The 17068-nt window shown below is 43.8% G+C and overlaps 1 protein-coding gene across 3 annotated transcripts in view; it reads right to left on the bottom strand.

Moving 5' to 3' along the window:
* TRIP12 (thyroid hormone receptor interactor 12) overlaps nucleotides 1-17068 on the bottom strand; it is a 110039-nt gene that overhangs the window by 92702 nt on the left and 269 nt on the right. The window lies entirely within an intron of this gene.

Below are 17068 nucleotides of genomic sequence, written 5' to 3'. Positions count from 1 at the left end.
ACCCGAGGATGAAAGGGTCACACCTGAGAATTTAAATGAATTCTTTGGATCAGCCTTTACTGCAGTATAATGGGGGTCAAGTTAAACTGATGTGATAACAGGGTTTAAGAGCAAATTGATCAATTAAGCATTAATAAAAATCACATGGATCAGATGATATTCACCTGAAAGTGCTAAAGAACCATAAGCCCATCCTCAAAATGGGCTCCAGAGGCACTCTTGGGAACTACAAACTAGTGGATCTCACTTCTATTCTTGGAAAATTGCTAGTACAGTAAAGAATAAAAAGCAGCAGTCGTATGGGTTCATACAATATGCCAAGAAAGAGTCAGCATGGCTTTCATGTAGAAAAAGCTTGTCTCAATTTGCTGGAATTCTTTGAAGGTATTAAACAAGCACATGGACGAGGGGGAAATTCAGCTGACTTGACACATTTCGATTTTCCAAAACTTTTAGCAAGGTCCCTTACCAAGGGCTCAAAAATATAGTAAAAATAATAATAAAAAAAGAAAGTCTGAATTGCCACTCCAAAGGATTGGAGGGAAGGTCTTTTGGTGGCTCACAACCTGGTCAAAAGATAAAAGGGGAAACAAATGGCCACTTTTTCAAGATCGGCAAGAGATAACAGCTGAGTTCCACAAGGATCCATCCATGCTGGGCCTGGCTTTATTCAATATTTTCATAAACGACTTGGAAAAAGTGAGTGCACGGTGAAATCTTCAAGTTTGCAGATGAGCCTAAATTTCAGGTAGTCAAATCCCTAGCTGTGGGTGAGAAGCTGCAGAAAGATGTCACAAAACTCAAGTGGACGGACAGAGTGACAGAAGCTTCAAATGCAGAGTAATACACACAGAGAAAAATAACCGGAAGTATTAAATATACAATGCTGGACTCTGAATTAGCCATTACAACTCAGGAAAGACAGCTGGGAGTCATTGGAGATAGTTCTCTATAAACATCAGCTCAATGCACAGCAGCAATGAAAAGAACCAGTAAAAAATGTAGGCATTATTAGAAGCACCTACCCACATATTAAATAATGTGTAAAATTCTCATCTTCACACCTTGAGAAAGGTGCAACAGAATTAGAAAAGGTACAGAGAAGGGCAACAAAAATGGTTAGGGATACGGAAAGAGACGAAGACCCTTCAGTTTGGAAAGAAAACTGCAGGGGGCATGGGTGAGGGGGAATATGATAAGATCCATACAATAATGAAGAGTATGAATAAAGTGAACAGAGAATTGTTATTCACTAGTCCCAGAATACAAGCTAGGGGGCATGCACTAGGGGTGCACCGATAGAGATTTTCTTGGCTGATACTGATAGCTGATTTTTATGCCTGGTGAATAATCAGCTGATACCAATCTAATAACTGATTTACAGAAGCACAGGTGAGCAGCGTGCAGAGCAGCGCCCTGCAGGTAAGTCTGTGGAGAGTAAGGGTCATGGGGGAGAGAAAACACATATGGGGTACAGACAGACAGAGGTCCCCACAGTAAGGGAGGGAGTGGGGCTGGGGCAGGGGCAAGGTCTGGAGGTGGTGCCCAGCCAAGACAGTGAATGGGATGCTGGGGCAGGGAGCAGGATGGAACCCTGGCTCATCAAGGGAATCAGTGTCCCAGAGCTTAAAAATGGCAGTGGTGGCACTTGGACTAAAGCTCGTCAAATGAGGTTTAGTTAAAAGCAAGCCACCACCATTTAAGTGTATGGATGCTTTTAGGAGCAGAGCTAAGTGGGCTGAAGATGCCATGTCCCCAGCCCACCTGGTAGTGAGAGGCACAACTCACTGCTCCCACAGCCACCAGGACCTTTAGCATTCACTGAAATTAACAGTGACGATGCACTTAAAACAAACTAGAGAAAGTACTTTTTAAAATGTAATGCAGTTTGTGCGAAACCCATTGCCTATAAACAAGATTATGGGAACAGATAATATAACCAGGTGAGATCCACTGAGACCTGCTGAATAAAGTCAGGGATTGTTCTCCAACAGCCCTAAAGCAATGACAATAGATGCAAGGAAGAACTTGACAGGGAATGGATTACACTAGACATGCACTCTCCCTCCAATGCAGCTACTACTTCCAGTTCCAAGATGGAAACTAGGGGGCAAGGCACCTGTCAAGGGGCAAGGCTACCCTTGGGGATCCTCAACACCTCACCAAAACTTGTTAAGCAGCCCTCCAGCTGAACTAATAGCCCACCCCTGCGTAAGGGGCTAGACAGACCATTCATCTAGCCCAGTATAGTATTTTATTGCTTAGTTAAGGTTCACCAACTTCAAGAAACTTTACAGTTTGGCACAGAGTGCATTTAAAGGGTCTAGTTTAGCTTCTAAGAAAGGGTATGCTAAGCCACAAATCTGTCCCTCCTCCCAAACAGGTGGGCGCCAAAAGAGGGTGGTAGATCCTGGGGTGCCAAAAAGTAATCTTCACCATAAAAAGGTTGGAGACCAATGGGATAAAGCAAATAGCCTTTTGTTTCACTCGTCTATTAAAACATGCCCAAATATTTCAACTGGTTTAAAGATTTACACTAAGCTAGAGTGAGAAAATCTGAATTTAATAAAAAAAAAAAAAAAAAAAAAAAAAAGAGACCTAAAACTTTTTTCTCCCAAAAATAAATAAATAAATAAATAAATAAATAATAATAAAGTAGTAGAAAGCAATGGCAGTGAACCTGCCAAAGATGGACTAATACAATGCATGCTAGTCAAATCTTTGGAGGTGAAGTTTTATAAATACAGCACAAGAGGCCATGTACCATACCAGAGATAGCCAAGCAGTATCTCATGAGCCACATGCTGCTCCCACACAGTTTTAAGTAGTTAAAAATCATGTATTTGCTCCCTCATTGTTCATTTATTTTCTATTTTTGATTTTCTTTAGTTCCTGCTTATTACTGGTTATTTAAACAAATTACTGTTTGCAACAGAGGGAGGCAGGGAGGAAAGAAGGGGGAAGAGAAGCTGTACACAGATCTCTGGCTCTAGGGTATGCTCCTCTTCTAATAGTGTCCCACAGTTTCTGCTGCATCAAGATTTTGGTTTGTGGCTAGAAGTATTAGGAAATCTGGCCACCCCATACTATATTAAAAGGACAGATTATGTGGAGAACCAAGGAGCTTTGTTTTTGTGTACAAGAAGCTGGCGAAGTCATCACATGCTTTGGGAGCTAGGCTCTGACTCCAGGAGGCATCACCACACATCCCACCAGACCTTCCACTAAGCCTACTCCAAATAATTCTGTACTCCAATTTTATTCCATTTTCCTATCAAAGTTCTGATGGGCTTGGTTGTAAAATTCTAAACTTGGTGGACTCTTTATTTGCCTGGTGACTATCAGTCATTGCTTATGGATGATTTGAGGTACTTCAAGAAAAACGACCTTACTCCATCCATCTCCTTCCACACAGAGACAAAGATACAAAAACAAACCCAATCAACTTTACAGCTGCCTCCCTCCATCTCCAAACAAATAAACTGTGCGCATTTTGTACTGCAATAGTTTACACGAGCTGAAATCTGATTGTTCTGTTGTTCAGAGAAAAAAAACCAACACAACAAAAAACATACACAAGGTGAGGGGATAAGGAACAGGAAGAAAGTTATCTAGCAAAAACGAAAGAGCAGATCCAGCAACCAGAAAGCAGCAATACGAGTATCAAAAGCAGGACTGAACAGAACTGATAATGTCCTTCAGACAATACCCTCAGTGTCAGTTTCAATACCTAGGAATTGGAAGAAAAAGAAAAAAAAAAAAAGTGTCATGGCAAGTCTTCTAAACAAAATAAGAAGGAAAGAAAAAACTAATCTGGAAAAAAACACTACTTCTTTCAAGAATTCTTGTACCACTCCATTAAAAAGTGATGCAACGCACGCAGACGTAAAACCACTGCAAGAGATGCACAGTCTGGTTCTCAAATGAAAATGTACGAGAAATGCTTCTTGGGAGGCAACGACTAAGGAGGATGTGTCTGAACAAATCTGAATCAAGTGGTTAGTAAGCTTCTTTTTGTGTTGTTCTCATGGACAAAGGTGGAATAAAAAAAATGCTTAAATAAAAATCTGATTCAAATGTTTTAATAATCAGATTTTTTTATTTAAATTTTTTGTTTGTTTAAAACGCTTTTCGAAAGAATAAAAGCCAACATAAAGATATCTTAAATTAAAACTACATTAAAGCTCAAAAATATCATCATGGAATGGGATTTAACACTTCTAATTATATACTATTTGTAACAATATATTCATGTAACCTTTTTAGAAAAGAAGTTTTAAAAATAGGCCCAAATAGACCCTGGACTATAGTAGGGTCCCAATCTTACAGGGTTCCCAGAGGCTTCTCTATAGATTAGTAAAGATTAAAGAAAACCACTCTACCCAACTGAACTCAGTGCTCAGTCTGTAGAAGATCCTATTAAGCATCTCTGTGATGCTTCGTTTCAGTTCTCAAACTATAGATTCGTATCTCCAGAGATAACATCTTTCTTAACAGCAGTATATAGAGGTGAGAGATAATACCCTCTCTCTGCAAGTATGCTAAGTTTCTAATGTTGACCTGGCTGAAATAGTTGTGTTTAATTTAAATATTTCACATTTATAACTAAAATAATTAAAAAAAATACAAAAATACATATGCTTGTTTTGTTAAAATAATTATACATGTTTGTTGATGAAAACTGAAAAATATTTAAAAATGCATATGCTTGTTGTTTTAGTTAAATAAAAAAAAAAAAAAGGTTAATGTTTGTTGTTTTTGGTGACGATTGTTGTTGTCCGCCTAATATGGCATGGCAAAGATACCCGCCCCCCAAATACCCATGATTAATCTAGTGAATTGGAAGTAGTTCACCTCCCAATGACTACACAAGTATCTGCTTCTATTCACTTTGGTAAATAAAAATCACCAAAATCAATCACTGCTTTAAAAATGTATAATGTGTATCTTTTAAAAAAACAAACAAACCTACATCTCTCTCAGAGTTGTAAATAATATCTATAATGGTTGTATCAAACAAGAACGCACTATCTGTAGAAAACTATGATTAAAACCGAGACTTCCTAACCACCAATTTAAAATCAATTCAATTTAAAAATCAAATCCATCCCATCATGGACTACCATGTTTTATTACATAGCAAGGGGTAGATCTGCCAAAGCACAAGTTTGACAATTACTTATTAGTTTTTAAAAGTTTGTGTTCAAAGTATGATTCACATGTTAAATAAGTATTCACCAGTTACTCACTTACTATTACTGCTAAACCCCCTCAAAGTGATTTCTTTTCATTGCTCAGTATTACCAGGTGTTTCATTTTAAATGCTTCCCCACACCCCCATGTTATATTAAAGATAATCCTTACGACTCATTAATACTCTGTAAATTGGCACTTGTAAGAAGTTCTATAAACAAATGGTGCAACTGAACAGTTGCACAAGGGTTTTAAGCAACACTTTTTAAACCATTGTGTTTCAGGGTCTAGTTCTACCCTGCAGGGTTATGATTACTAATGTCCATCATCTGTAGTATCTAAAGCACGGGTGACCAGCCTGCAGCAGGTGTGCCACAAGTGGCATGGGCAGCCCCTGTGCATGGCAGGCAGCAAATCAGGAAGGGAGCAAAACGCTAAAGTCACTTGTACCAAAAAGTTTCCAAAGACTGTAGTAATTGTCGAACAGTTACACCATCCACCTGATAGTAGTATTCTGCCAGGTTAATTCATCCAATTGCCTTGAATTACAAGTGACTGTTTCCTTGATCTGAGAGTCTTAATGATATATGGGCAGGGGACTGGGCTGAGAAAGGAGTTTTGTCAGTTGTAAGATAGTTACAAACCAAGCATGAGTTTAGGCACTCTACAAAGCAAGATAAATACACATGCTTTGATCCACAAGTATTGTGGCACTGCAACAGATTAGAAATTAAAGCAGCTTTATGCTATTCACTTTTTTTTTTCCCCCCTCCTCCTTTTTTTGGCATATCAAATAGATTAACACAGGGCTGTGCAACTTAAGTCCCTGGAAGCCACACACTCCATGAATCAAACCACAAGCCCCCAGGTCATGCAAATACTCCCCTGCCCTAACATTTCCATGCTGCACTGTACACCCACACCTCCTCTCCACCACTGCACCAGATGACCCACTCCCCTCCTTCACCACATGGGTCTACAAGCACAACTCTTCCCTGTCCCCAATACATATGGGGACATGAACATGATGCCCTGTGCCACAACATGCATTCTTATGAGCGCCACCCCCACCCCCGCCATGGTGCACAATGTGCCCATTTCCACCTCTGCACCATGTGGCTGTGATCCCCAACCCCCCCAGATGGGCAAATCCCCCTCCCCCTACTCAGGAAGTAGTCCCACACTCACCCTTGGCTCCTTTAGAAGCTTGCCACACTGCCCCACCCCATGGGGCAGAGGCAGGAAGCAAGTGTCAGAGGGAAAGAGAACCCAGAGACTCCATCATCTGCCCTCACAACCACAGCAATGTGGGGAATGGCAGCTGGGCAAGAAGCCCTGTGTCAACATAATGCCTCACATGTTGTAGGGGCCAAAAGGTGAAAGTTTTTATCCCCTATTCAGCTGTCAATGGGAGCTTTCAGTACCTGGAAGACAGGTTCAAAACATGAGATAACATTAGCTAGATTTTTCTGCCAAAATTAATCCAGTTAATTTTCTTTAGGCTAAGTGGATATCGACCACTAATATGAGTAGGGCCATCCAGTATCCTCCAAGCGATTGTTTCATGGTAACTGATGACACTAGGAAAGACAACACCACCATCTAGTTTAAGACTGCAACACTCATGGCTAGGAAAAGAATCTAGTTTTGTTAGTCTACATTTGGATTTTGGCAAAAACAACAACACACCACCAAGAAAATCCTGTTCTACAATCACAAAATTTCTGGGGCCACCTTCCATCCAAATTTTGTACAGAAAGCACAAGAGCAAAAACAAAAAAACAACGAACAATAAAACCACACACACACACACACACACCATTCCTCAAACAAGACAGAGCATCTATCTCCAGCAAGTCTCTGCAAAATACAGGAAACAGACACTCCCTAATACTGACTGCCATTTGGAATGAATTTGTATTTTCTGCTATCCCTAGAAATGCTAAAGCTTTTAAATACATATGTAATCAACTTTGAAGCACTTAGTTTTATCAGCCCCCTCACTTTCACTCTGGCCCTCATTAAGGTCACCAGTGCCTGTGTTTTATACAGCTTATTTTTTCCATCTTAAATCCTTCTATTCAGATAGTTCACTTATTTAAGATTTCTCAAGTAACTGTGCAATGAAAAATGGTTGTCCATATTTCTGACTATGCAGCAGTATTATAAATGCCTTTTAATTGTAATTTGGTCTGTAAGTAGTGGTTGGATGTTTTAGCTTTTAAAAAGGTGCTGAGAACCTGTTGAAAATGAAGTCACAAAATGAGAAAAAAATCCCTTTTCTTGCAAGTTCTAGATCTGTTCCTTTAATGCTCACAAACAACTTAAAAATGGACTACAGGAGCCAGTGAGAAGTAGAATAAGATGAGGATGATTGCACTACAGATACCAGTTACAGCAATCCATCTATTCCAGCAGTTTTCAGCCTCTGGCCCTTGGTACATATTGCAGGCCAGATGACAGTCCTGCATGGGGTTATGCCAGTCAGATGTGGTACATGAGGCCAGGCCAGCATTTGGGATGGTGCCACAGCTAGATCCAGCATGCAGGGCTGCACCCATTGACTTGATGTGCCAACCTCGCACTGGATTCAGCCTGTGGACCAACCCTGCAGCATTTATCCCGGCTGTGAGACTCAAAGTTTGAGTACCACTGATCTACTACATCAAAAATCTTTTAATGGAGCTTTGTCAGCTGAGGTACAAATAGTGAAAAGCTTTCAAAAATACTAGTTATAATAACCAAACATTACACACCACAACTACAAAGAACTGTAATTGCTTACTGAACTCTGTGGCAGTTGTTCTTAACTAGAGTGCCAAATCACTTTGGGGTGCCTTGAGATCCTTCCAAGTGTGGCAGGGGTGACAGACACACCTAACAATGTTTGCATTAGTTTAGTTTAGTAAATCGCATGTAGGTTTTTGCAGAGATTCCAAAAAACAATTTATAACATTAAAAACAATCCAGCTGCAAAGAACTCAGGGAGACCAAACCAGATCAAAAAATTGCTCTATTGTTTTCCTGTAGTCAAAAATAATGAACTGAAAAATTAAGAGGTGGCATTTTCTGAGGGGAGCCTTGAGTCTAAAAGCAGCTGAGAACTGCTGCTCTATGAACTGGCTAAAACTAATTTCAGTAGTCCTGCATCATTTACCCTCTTTCATCCCACCCAGAACTAATATACAATGGTCAGCTTTCATATGTTGCACAGGAAGAGTGAGCAGCTCAATTAATTTGCCAACTAAGTATACCCTAGAAATGCACCAATACATTGATCCATATCATATCAGCATTGATAAAAGGAAAATTGCAGTTATCAGCAATCGGCTTTTTTTTGGCTGACGTGGCTAATGACGTTGCTGATGAATGCTACATGCATGTACACAACCAGGAGTACAGCTCAGCAGCTTGGAGACCAGCGTCCAGCCAGTAATGTCTGGGGAGAGGGAGGGAAGGGATCCAAGGGGGGCAGAATGAAGCCCCCAAACTGAGGGAATGACACCGAGGCAGCTCATTTGGGAGTCAGGGAGAGGACAGCTTCCACTGCTGTAAGCAGCAAAGGGGAGGCATAAAGGGCACAAGGGAGGGCTGTCCACTGCAGGATCAGGGACAGGGGCTGCGCCAGGCTCTTGCTAACAGGGTAGTGGGTGGCTGGGCTGGGCTGGGCAGGTGCTGTGCTGGGAGCAGGGGAGTACTGCAAATTTTGGGGTAGCCACAGCTGCCTCTGTCCCTCCAGTCTCCCTGTCCCAGCACTATCACCACCCGCCTTGAGTACCCTCAAAACAAGTGGCATCCACCTCTACATTTCCTGAAGGTCAGCAGAAAGGTCCCCAAGAGAAGATGAGATAAGCTTCCTGCTCTTGGTTGAACCACATCCAGTCCAGCTCAGAAATACTATTACAGTAATTTCTGACTTTACACCTGTATGTTTCTGCCATGGCTGGCAGTTGTGCTGCAGAGCTGACATGTTTCTCCTAATAATCAGCAATAGGCACAGAGGTTCAAGCATGCAACAAGGATGAGATCTGGAGATTCTGGCTGCTGACCATAAGTAAAATGTAATTTTTCAAATGCTTATAGCTTGGCCAAAAAAAAGCAGGCAGTTTTTCTTAGGGACAGCAAGGCCCACGTTCCTGACACAAAGGATGCCCCATGGGCAAGTTTCAAGTCCCTTCTGCAAAACAGAGACACCAAGTTGGAGGGGGAAGAGGGAATAGGAGGTTAAAAAAAAAAAAAAAAAAAAAAAAAAAAACACCCACACACACCACATTTGCCTAGCTTAACCTCATTCTTACAAATAGCAAGAGAGCATGCCAGAGTGCAGCAAGAGAGAGATGCAGCCTAAATTAGTCAGTATCCTGGAAAAATGCAAACAGCTCAAGTTTTACGAAACTAAAAGCAACAGGTAACAGTGCCTACATACTGGGAGGAATAAAGCAACCTTATAGGAAGTGACTAGTAGCAGTACTTAATATAAAGCCATGCCAAAATGGCCAATCATTTTAATGAGATCTGCTCCAGCTGCACAGCTGGTTGCAACCAAACTACAAGGAGATTTTGCTAGAAATAACTGGCTGTACCTCATCATGCAGTATCCCCCTGGTTAAGGTTCACAGCACAAGTTCAATCCAGTTAGATTTATTGCAAATTTCTCACTTAAACTGAAGTGAAAGCAACATCAGCAAACATTTACTGTCAACTCCATCTTCTGTAAGGCAGGATTGACCCACTGTACTAGGGAGAGAGGGGGCATGACCTGGCCTCAACCTGGCTGGGCAGAAGAATGGGGATGTGGCCCAGCCCCAAGGAAAAGGGGGGGGGGGGGCTGGAGGGGTTAGCTGACCCCAAATCACCTGCCCTGAGGATGGGGACATGGTCCAGCCTCATTGCAAGAAGGGGCACAGCTTGGCCCCAACCCACCTGCACAGAGGGAAGGGGGAGTGTCATCACCTGGCCCCAATCTGGCCGTGTGGGAGGCTGTGGTCAGGTTCCCAGCTGCCCAGCAGGACTTAGGATTTTGGCAGTGGGGGAAGGGTGACAGCAGTGCACTGCTCCCCCACCAAATTTCTTGACCCATATGGAATCCTGCCAGCCAAATTCTAAAGCTCTACAGACCACATTTGGCCCACAGGCCAGAGGTTAAACAACCTGGCCCAGGAAAGTCTCATCCTAGAAGAAAAAAAAAAAAGTGACCCAAACTATTAAATATGCCCTCATCACCTCCCAGTTAGATTATGTGATAATGTACCTAAAAGTTGGGGCAGAAAAATTCAAATAGTACAGGAACACTGAAGCAAACATCTTCTCAAAGGAACCCAATTTCCAAACTCCATAATACTCTATAGCTAGAGCTCAATTTGTTCTTACCACTCAGTGGCCTGAGCACAAGACAACTGAAAAGAGAGATATATATTTTATTAAAAGCACTGAAATAAAAAGCTACATGGTTGACTGCTCTGCTCTTCAGACACACCGCTACAAAGTACGAAGCTCCTCTGGGCCTCCTCAAAGTTGGGAGGATCAAGACCACTACCATCAAGAAGTGGTGGTGGTTAGAGACTCCTTTCTGCGGGGGATGGAGACATCCACCTGCTGGCCTGACCCGTTGTCTTGGGAGGTCTGCTGCTTGCTTGGAGCCTGCATCCAAGATGTCATGGAAGGATTACCAGGACTCATTTGGCCCTCTGACTGCTATAGCACACTGCTCAACTATACTGGCACCTATGATATTGCAAGGGCAGAACCCAAACAGATCAGAAGTGACCGTAGGGCTCTGGATGCAAGGGAGAAGGAGACAGGGCTCAGGTGACACGCTCCTCAAATCCTTCTGGGCAAGTAGAAGGACACAGCTGGGAGTGGGCAAATCCTGCAGATCAATGCATAGCTACGCAGATGGTGTTGCCAGCAGGGATTTGGATTCTTCGACCATGGGATGTTGTTCCAGGAAGGATTGCTAGAAGAGATAGGATCCATTGGATGGAGAAGGAAGAGCATCTTCACAGACAGGGTCACTAACCTAGTGAGGAGGGCTTTAAGCTAGGTTTGCCGGGGGGATGGAGACCAAAGCCCTGCGGTTAGTGAGGAAGCACAAGCAGGAAGGTGCAACAGGGGAGGCCTTCTCATTCTTCCTGAGAAAGTAGGACAATTGGCTAGCTACCTCAAGTGTCTGTACACAGATGCACAGAGCCTGGGAAATGACTAGAAAGAACTGGAAGCCCTTGCATAGTCAAAGCTATGACCAAAAAAAAGAGAAGGCTTACAAGTGGAAGCTTAGACAAGTGACTAGGGAGGAGTATAAGAATAATGCTCAAGCATTCAGGGATGCAATTAGGAAAGCCAAAGCACAGGAGTTACAGCTAGCAAGGGATGTGAAGAGCAACTAGAAAGACTTCTACAATTACATCAGCAACTAGAGCAGGGGTCGGCAACCCTCGGCACACATGCTTACCATGGCACACAAGGCCATTTTCCTCAGCACGCCATGGCCAGCCCCGGCTCTGGGTAGCTGCTGCCAGCGACGGAGCCCAGGCTGCACCCAGCAGGGCTTGCAGCATCCCAGCTTCCTGCTGGGAGCGGCCCAGGTTGGCAGCAGCTACCCTGGAGCCTCCCAGCTGCAGCTGGCCCCAGCTCTAAACAACTGTGCCAGGCTCCGGAGCCCAGGTGTTAGCCCTGTACCATGCATGCATGCCTGCCTGCCTGCCTTGGAGCAGGAAGCTGGGGAGGGGCCTGAGGCAGCACAACCCTGATCTCTCCGCCACTCCTGGCTGTACTGCCCCACCGTCTGCTCAGAGGTGTGCACACAGTCGCCGCCAGCACAGAGCTGATGCTGGAGCTGTGGAGCCTGGCACAGCTGTTTGCACCCTGCCTGCTGCAGCTACCCAGAGCCCAGGTTGACTACAAACAGCTGCACCAGGCTCCAGAGCCAAGTCACCACCTCTGTGCTAAGAGCGGTGGAGAAACTAGGGTTGCACTGCCTCAGGTCCCTCCCACACCACCTGCTCCCATGCACAGGTATGAAGCTGATACTGGGGCTCCACAGCCTGGCACAGCTGTTTGCAGCCTCCCAGCTGCAGCCAGCCCCGGCTCTGGGTAGCTGCTGCCAGCTGGGAGCCCAGTCTGCTCCCAGCAGGCAGCTGGGACACTGCCAGCCCTGCTGGGGGCAGCCCAGGCTCCAACAGCTACCCAGAGCTGGGGTAGTCACTGACAGCCAGAGCCTGGGCTGGGGAGCATGGGGCACAAGCAGGGCATCATGCCATGTACCCCTTGCCCTCATTTTGCTTTTCTGGCATGCCAGCACTCCAGCACCTTCCAAGGTAGGCATTGTGATGTTTTTTGACATTCTGGCCAAAATACTTTGCCTACTCCTAAACTAGAGGAAGATCAGTGAAAGTATGGGTCCTCTACTAAATGAGGGAAGCAACCTAGTGACAGATGATGCGGAAAAGGCCAAAATCCTCAATGCCTTTTTTACCTCAGTTTTCACAGACAAGGTCAGCTTCCAGACTAGTGCACCTGGCAGCGCAGTCTAGGGAGGAGGTGAGCAGTCAACAGTACCAAAAGAACAGGTTTGGGAGTATTTAGGAAAGCTGGACATGTACAAGTCCATGGTGCTGGATGCAATACATCTGAGGGTGCTGAGGGAGTTAGCCAATGCGACTGCAGAGCCACTAGCCATTATCTTTGAAAATTCATAGCAATTGGGAGAAGTCCTGGATGATTGGAAAAGGCAAAACATAGTGCCCATTTTAAGGGAAGAAGGAAGATCCAGGGAACTACAGATGGGTCAGCCTCTCCCAAGTCCCTGGGAAAAATAAATCAGAGCAGGTCCTCAAGGAACTCATTTCTATACACTTGGAGGAGGTGGTGGTGGTGATTAAGAACAGTCAGCATGGATTCACCAAGGGGAAGTCATTCCTGACCAGCCTGATTGTCTTTTATGATTAAACGACTGGCTTTGCAGATGTAGGGAGAGCAGTGGACATGATATATACCTTGACTTCAGCAAGGCTTTTGATAAGTCTCCCACTACATTCTTGCAAGCAAACTAAGGAAGTATGAATTGGATAAATAGACTGTACATAGAAAACTGGCTGGACTGTCAGGCTCAGAGGGCAGTATTCAATGGCTTGATGTCTAGCTGGCACTGGTATCAAACGGAGTACCCCAGAGGTCAGTCCTGGGGCTGGTTTTGTTCAATGTCTTCATCAGTGACTCAAAAGATGGCACAGAGTGCACACTCTGCAGATGACACTGAGGTAGGGGAGTAGTGGTTATGCTCAAGCAATTCCTCTCCTCTATTCAGCACTGGTGAGGCAACATCTGGAGTGCTATGTTCAGTTTTGGGTCCCCCCCCTACAGAAAAGACGTAGAAAAATTGGAAAAAGTCCAGCAGAGGGCAATAAAAATGGTTAGGAGGCTGTGGCACATGATTTACAGAGAGGCTGAGGGAACTGGGTTTATTTAGTAGGGGAAAAGGAGAAGACTGGGGAGGGAGGGAGGGAGGGGATTTAATAGCAGCCTCCAGTTACCTGAAAGGTGGGTCCGAAGAGGATAAAGCTAAACTGTTCTCAGTGGTGGCAGATGACAGAACAAGCAGCAATGGTCTCAAGCTGCAACAAGGGAAGATTAGGTTAGATATTAGGAAAAATTTCAAGCAGGGTAATAAAGAAATGGAACAGGTTACCCAGAGAGGTCATGGAATCTCCCATCCTTGGACATTAATACCTGGCTAGACAAAGGACTGGGTGGGATGATCCTGCTTTAAGCAAGGGGCTGGACCAGATGATCTCCTGAGGTCCCTTCCAAATGTACGTACATACGTACGTGTGTGTGTGATTCTATTACCTGTAGGAAACCAATTTCTTGGGAGCTGGCCCTATACCATTGAACAAGTTCTCATAAGATCCAAAAATTATTAAAACATGTGCCATTCCAAGTGCTAGGATCACCATTTATCTTGCTGTCACATAAACAAATACTATATATAAAAGTAACAACCACCCTCCCCTTCACTCTTTACATAAAGCTGAAAACAGTATGCAGCATGCAACTCTTATTGTGGAGTGGCTAGCCATACCGTTTAACGGTGCATTACAAGGCACTCCTGCTGTGACTAAAACGGCATTAAAAAAAAATGTAAGGAACCAAGACGTACAGCATTCTAGAAAAGTGTAAAGTATAATATTTACCCAAATCCAAGACTATTTCCAATTTAAGACGACCCCCAATAATGAAATTCTAGTCATAGAAAAATGTACAAATTGTTATAGTTTTCTAGGTAGAGAATCTAATTATTGGAGGGTCATCTTAAATTCATCCTCCTTTTGAAAAACAAACAGCAGGAAGGGGAGGCAAGCAGCCTGACCCCAACTCCTCGTCCCTTCTAGCCCTTGCCCCTGGCTGCCCATCTCCCATACCACTTTGGTCCTGGCCCAGTCTGGTGATAGTGGTGCCAGCTCCAGCTCCAGCCCCGATCCAGCAGGTGCTCCATACCCCCACTTAGAGCAAGGCCGGGCTTCAAATCTCAGTAAGTGGCCATTGTGGTGGAGGGGGGATGGGGAATGACCCCCAAGTTGGTAAAGGGACAAGGCACCAGCTACAGCTCCAACTCCAAGACCAAGCCCACATCAGAGCTGGAGTTCCTATCTACCCCCACACTGTCCCCAAACCACCACCCTGTGCTCAAATCCAAAGATGAGGGGCTTCCTTCTCTCCCTTCACTTCCCCATGTTGAACCTCCTCTTGGATTTTAATATATACCGTACACAGTCCTAAAGCTTTTTTTCATATTCTCTCCTCCTACTGTTTATTTTAAGCCATCAACTAGACTAAATTCATACAGGAAAACTAAAACAGAGGAAAGAGGGACTGTGTGTATTTAATAAGCAACAACATTTTAGGTTGGGAGGGGTGGAAGAAGACAATTTAAAGAAAATAAAGTTTCTTCTGACACCAAAGGCAAGATGGTGTTGATCACGTGGCTATAAAAACAGCTAAATATACAAGTCATATCTACAGTGATGGGACCACCCTACAGATATCTTTATGGAGTTTGATATAAATTGCCAAGAAGAAATACCCAGAAGGCTAAAAGTGACAGACCTAAAAGTGTAAATTCAACCCAATTCTGCCACCTCCTGTAGCAATTAAAATATTCTATCTTTTGACCAGCAGTCATACAGAGCTTGAAGGCTAGATTCATCTCACAAGTTCATTTGCATGACTCACAGAATAGTCTAATCAGAGACTACTCTGATTTTCTACACACTTGTCAAGAAGTTTCTGTCTTCCAAATGGTAACCTTAACATCATGTCAACATTAAACTACACAACTGATAACCATATTAGCAGATTGAACAGGCAAGAGATTAAGTGAAGTCCATGTGGACTGAAACTGTTGCAAAGGAAAATGCAGGAAGAGGACAGGAGACAGAGACAGGGAATGGGGAAAGAGACAAGGAAGAGATGGAGGGGCCCTTCAGGAAGCATATTTTTCCCCCTAAAGGGAGCAACAATAAGATGCTAACTACTAAAATTGAGTCACTGCATGAATGAGCCATTCTTTCCTTAAACATTACATGACTCCCACTAGTACCCCTGGGCAGCTGGCATCATGGAGACACCCCACTCTCACATAGGATGTGGGCACAAAGGGCATACTCTTGCTGGGTTACAGTATAACCCTGATACTTCACAAATCCTCCTTTCAAAGAGACTGGAAGGCAGGACTGGGGGTCAAAACAACCTTAAGACATACCCTAGGGTACACAGAGCCATAGGGAAGTTGCATGCAACTGCTGAGAGTTCTAGATCAGGGGTTCTCAAACTTTCTTCCTAAGGACAGGCCTGGCTCCCCAGCCCATGCCTACACAGCCCCAGGTGCAACAGGCAGGGCTCAGTGGCAGGGAGCCCCAAGGCCTAACTCACCTAAGCAGTGGCAGTGAAGAGCCTTCCTGCTCACCTCCAGTGCCACCCACAAGATGGAGACTGTGGGGCTGGGCCCCACCTCTTCCTTAGGACCGTCTCAGCCCTGGGGGGCCAAGGCAGCTTCTTCCCACACCATGTCAGATTCAGCGGACACCCTGAAACCTGCTCACAGCCCCTGCAGGGATCCACACCCCCCCCCCAGTGGAGAGCCACTGTTTCAGATGATCAAAGCAGTAACATCCTCTGAAGTCAAAGGCATAGGAAAACAGCTGAGCATCTCTTAATTTGGTAACCCACTGCAAACTGAGCAAGCTGTGAATCACGCAGGTACAAGTGATCTTAGTACAACCTTACAACCCTGTTTTAGACCAGGTTCCTCCTGACCTGCACATGCTAGTTTTGTTATATAATAAACATGGTTCACACATACACTAGTACTGTAGCCAAAATGGCCCAACAGCTTTGATTTCAAAGGTACTGGCATCTCTCACAAGTAAACCCTTACACATCCTTATGCGTTTTAGTATATGAGTGTCAATAAGACTAAATTTAAAGATTATCCTTGCAGAAAAGGAATGTCTTCTTATTCCCAGGTTTCCCTCACTACCTTCACCCAACAGGACTGAACTATACTATGCGCTGATACAGAAAATTGGTTGGATACATTTCATATAAAACCCTTCAAAGCATTAAAAAAAAAAAAAAAAATTGAACTTCAAGTTGTTTCTTTACTTTTTAATGAAAAGCAAGCATACAGAAAACTTAAAAACATTTGCTGCCAATTTTTAGGTTTGATACATTTGCAGTTGGCAGGTGCAATGAAAAAAAAAATCAATTATACCATAAGTATTTAGCAGCTGAAAGTATTCATGTTATTTGCATTAATAAGGGCTTACTGAAGTTTCTATAAGCTTAGCAGCATATTTTCACTACTCTTTAGCATGTG

The sequence above is a fragment of the Crocodylus porosus genome, unplaced genomic scaffold, assembly GCF_001723895.1.
Source record: "Crocodylus porosus isolate Cpor-Errol unplaced genomic scaffold, CroPor_comp1, whole genome shotgun sequence".
Lineage (NCBI taxonomy): Eukaryota > Metazoa > Chordata > Crocodylia > Crocodylidae > Crocodylus > Crocodylus porosus.
This window is presented reverse-complemented; position numbering and strand designations above follow the sequence as displayed.